Genomic DNA, 4,521 nt, shown 5'->3' with positions numbered 1-4,521 from the left:
ATTTGTATATATTCTTGGCAGATATGTCTATTCAAGCCATTTTCCCATTTTTTAATGGGGCTGTTTGTCCTTTTGTTGAGTTATAGTAATTCTCTTTATGTTTTGTATGTTATGCTATTAGCGGAAACAGAGTTTCCAAATATTTTCTTTCCCTTTTTAGGTTTACTTTTTTAGTTTTTGGAAAAGTAGTATAGTAGTAAAGTAGTTAAGTAGAGATCAGGGTTCAAATTTTGGGATTAGGTCCTCTTTCTGACTTCTGGAGACTCATACAGTAAGTGGGCTTACATTTAAGGTTAGAGCCACCTTCTTGCTCTGTGGTCTCCATGAGCTTGCTTAAGAGGGTCAAGGGTGCAAGGGGAGCAGAAAATGAATATGTGGTTGGGCTGTTGGGGAAGAGCATGGTTGCAGACTTGCCCCTGTCCTGTTCCTGGGGAGAGCTTGGATGCCTTGCTCAGGAGGGTGTGCTCGCACACAGTGCTTTTCATCAGAGAGCTCTTCCCATCCTGGGAACACTGGACCCTTTTGTGTTTTTTTGTTTGTTTCTTTGTTTGTTTTTTATACAAAAGGATTTATTAAAAAACCAGTAAGACACTACTACATCATGACACTGTCACACTGGGCTTTTAACACAAGACTTGCTCTACAATATTGGGGAAGGGGCATAAAATAAATTGATTCTGAAGCATAGCAATTAAGAGATAAATCAATGAAAGCAAATTTCTTTTAATGAGAACTCAGAATTAAACTTCAGAGGGACCCAAGGTCATACTTCCATTCGGGGACTTGGTAGAAAAAATTTAGTTTGAACTGCTATTAGCAAGGTGGCAGGAGCCACCCTCAAATGAATCTTCAAATTGGAAAATACTGCTTCACCACCTGTTGGGGATAAGTTGCAAATGGAATAATTTAGTATGGTTTGTAGCTATTTTGATCACCGCCTCACCTGGATACTTTCCCATAACCACTCTCCTGATCACTACCTCTTCCACGAGCTCTTCCTGCAAATCCTCCCTCTAGATTCCCACTGTTGCTGTTGCTGATACTGTTCCTTTGACACGGCTACTTTTGTTTCACATTTACTAAGACCAACATTATGGTATTTCTTTTCCATTATCTTCTTCACTGGTTCCTCTTCTTTAAAGGTAATAAAGCAGAATCCACACCTCTTATTGGTCTTGTTGTCCATGGGGAGCTCTATGATTTCCACCTTACCAAAACCACCAAAGTACTCCCTTATTTTCTTTTCAGGTGTATCTGGAGAAAGGCCACCAACAAAATTTTTTCTAACAGGCTCCTTTGTTTTCATGGCTTTGGCCCCTTTAGGATCAATCACCTTCCCATTCAATTTATGTTCTTTCTGACTCTTAAAATAGCACAAAGCCAAAACCCCCTGATCACCCTGTGATAGGATCTAACTTCAGAGTACAGTCTACAACTTCACCAAATTTGGAGAAGTAGTCCTTCAGATCTTTCTTTGTAGTGTCCCAGCTAAGACCTCCTGTAAACATTTTCCCTTCATCCTCCTCGTTCTTACTGGCATCCATCTTTGCCCCCTCTGACTCAGCACTGCCCCCTTTTGTGCCTCTGGCCGCAGCTCCACCCCCAGTCCCAGCTTTGCTACCTGCCGCCGCCGCTGCCCCCTGCTCCACTGCCACCATGGTTCCCTCCTGCTCACCCGCCCAGGCGCCTACTGCCGCCATTACCACCGCCACCGCCCCGTCCCCACCGAACTGTTCCTTCGACATCCTGCTACTGCCTCCACCCCCGCCGCCGAGACTACACCGGCCACTGCCCTGAACTGAAACTAGCAGCAAAGTAATCCCGGCTGCTGCCGCGCGCCCGGCTCTACCTCGGGAGACACACAAGACAGAGAGGGAGCACGCGTGGCTGTGAAAGCTCCTGCGCCTCTCCCTGACCCATCCCCTTGCCTCCCACTCTCCCGTGGCATGCACTCCTGCTCTTTTTGGCTGCACTTAAAAAGAAAAAGAAGCAGTGGCGGCCCCTCTTGCCGCCTCCTCGCTTTAATGGCGCCGCTGGGGACCACCTAAAATGGCCAACTCAACCACTGGACCCTTTTGATGGAAGGTCTGGCCTTTTGGGAAGTTCTCTATGACTTATATCAATTCAACTGGCAATCTGCAGATGAGGTTCCAGGAAAATTCTGTCACAATTCTAAAGTCATGACCTTCCAGTTAGATGGAATTTCCTATTGGAGTGCAACCCAAACCCCTTTTGTGTGGCACTCACCTGAGGGCATATGATGCCACCGAACATTTTTAATGTTCACATTGACTGATGGAAAATGCTTGAGTCTGGCTTTTTCTTCCCTGAGATGGACCACAGATCTTGTACGGATACTGGTTGTTGCTCCTTGGTTTTATGAACACCTTGGAAAATTTTCAAATCCTCTCAGTGTGTCATTCTCATGCCAACACACCGGGTGCCCAGGGCAAGTCATCCAGGTTTGCTTATGGGGACTTCCTGGGATCGCTAGGTGGATTAATTTTTGAAAGCTGTTCAAGTCCTGATCCAGTCACCTGGACAAGACACAGGGAGTAGGCAATGCAGGTGGAGGCCTTTTCTGAGATTAGCCTGCAGTAGATTTTCAGTGTGCTCTCAGGAACTGTGACCAACCCTTGGCAGGTGGGGAGGATTAGCTGGGAATGTATCCTGATTGTTAGCTGTTCCTGACAGAAAGTTGTGGTCTCAGTGCCCTTCTAGAGTACATGAAATGGCTCACTTCAGCTCTGTGGAGCGCAATGAAACTTCTGTGAATGAGGATTGGGCCAGGTGCACGTAAACTCTGCATGGTGACAGTGCTCAGTGCACCTTTTTCAGGTCTCTGGGCTTCAAGTAGACCCTGTAGAAACTGGTGAGAAGGCCATGCTGCCCTGGATATCCAGGACTGGAGGAGATTCCTCCTCACCAGCACACACCTGGATGGGTAAATTGAGGGAAGGTGGTCCTACACAATTTTGGCAAGGCCCTCCTGGGCTGCATCTACCACTTCAGAGGCAATGACTCTCTTTCAACCTCTTCCCACAACTCCCCATCCATCTGCCCAGGCCTACCTTGTTCTAGGGCCATTGGGAAGGATAGCCAGGGTGAAGTAGTCAAAGCATGAATGGGTGTGGATGGGGCCCATTGGAAGGCCTGAGGCTTGGAGCAGAAAGTGTGAGCAGTGAGGAGCACAAGCCATTCTGCCACTGACCTAATGGGAGTTCATAACCATGGTGTCTATTGGTGGTCTGGGGGACAGGGAAGACTGCTGTGCCAACATGAGAGAGGTTTAGTGCCCAGTGCCTGCAGGTGCTGGTGGGTCTTCTGGCCACAGGGAATTATGGGAAGCCACTATCATGCTGCCCTATTGCCCCTGAGTGCTAAAGGGCTGATTGGGACAGAGCTGCCCCAATGGCTGCTCCAGTATCTGCTCTGATGTGAGGTCAGCCCAAGGTGTGTCCCGAGGCCTCCTGCCTCATGGGGTGGGTCCTCCATACTTCTCCTTGTCCTATTGTATTCTTAGTCCCAGGGGGCTCCAGCCAGTCTGAGGGAGAGAGTTGGAGGTGTGATGCCCTGAGGAGGCAGGTTCCAGGAACATGGGACTTGGAGGCAGGTGGGCAGTGGTGACAAGTGAACAATGTGGATGTTGGGAAGGTAGGGCTGCAGCACCACCCTGGCAGTCACCCACCAAGGCTGAGGGACTTGGTGATGGGGAGAGACAGAGCTCCCCTTGTTTCACTGGCAATGGCCACCTGAGCATGCATACTTAATGCAAGGTGGGTCCCTCCAGCCTCCCTGCTTTGTCAGTCAGAGCTCCATCCCTGACACCTCACATTGACCACCTCTGTGCTTTCTCTCTGGCTACTTTCCTACCTTCTAATATACTCAGAATCCTGCTGCATCAAACTGGGTTCAAGCCTCAGCTCTCTTTAGGTTATCCCATCATTTGAATAGGTCGTATATGGTGCCGAGTATTCAAATTTCTGCATTTTCAAAAAATATTATTTTGCCAGCATATACTACATAAAATTAAAACATGAACCACAACTTTTTATTGACAGAAACTCAAATCTAAAAACAATAGCTGAGTATAATCCTTTGTATGACAGGTCTTATCATGAGAGGAATAGATACCCGCATTTTGCTTAAGCCAGCTTCGGAGTCAGTGTTCTTTTTATTTTTTTTAAAGATTTATTTATTTATTTATTTCTCTCCCTTTAGCCCCCCCCAGCCTGGTTGTCTGTTCTCTGTGTCTATTTGCTGCATCTTCTTTGTCCACTTCTGTTGTTGTCAGCAGCATGGGAATCTGTGTTTCTTTTGGTTGCATCATCTTGCTGTATCAGCTCTCGGTGTGTGCGGCACCATTCCTGGGCAGGCTGCACTTTCTTTCATGCTGGGCAGCTCTCCTTATGGGGCGCACTCCTTGCGCGTGTGGCCCCCGTATGCGGGGGACACCCCTTCATGGCACGGCACTCTTTGTGCATGCATTAGCACTGCCCATGGGCCAGCTCCACATGGGTC

At 47.9% G+C, this 4,521-nt stretch overlaps 1 pseudogene; it reads right to left on the bottom strand.

Moving 5' to 3' along the window:
* Positions 1-703: 703 nt before the first annotated feature.
* On the bottom strand, positions 704-1,745 carry LOC131278042 (heterogeneous nuclear ribonucleoprotein D0 pseudogene; annotated as a pseudogene).
* Positions 1,746-4,521: the final 2,776 nt, after the last annotated feature.

This window comes from Dasypus novemcinctus, chromosome 3, assembly GCF_030445035.2.
Source record: "Dasypus novemcinctus isolate mDasNov1 chromosome 3, mDasNov1.1.hap2, whole genome shotgun sequence".
In the NCBI taxonomy this organism is placed as follows: Eukaryota; Metazoa; Chordata; class Mammalia; order Cingulata; family Dasypodidae; genus Dasypus; species Dasypus novemcinctus.
This window is presented reverse-complemented; position numbering and strand designations above follow the sequence as displayed.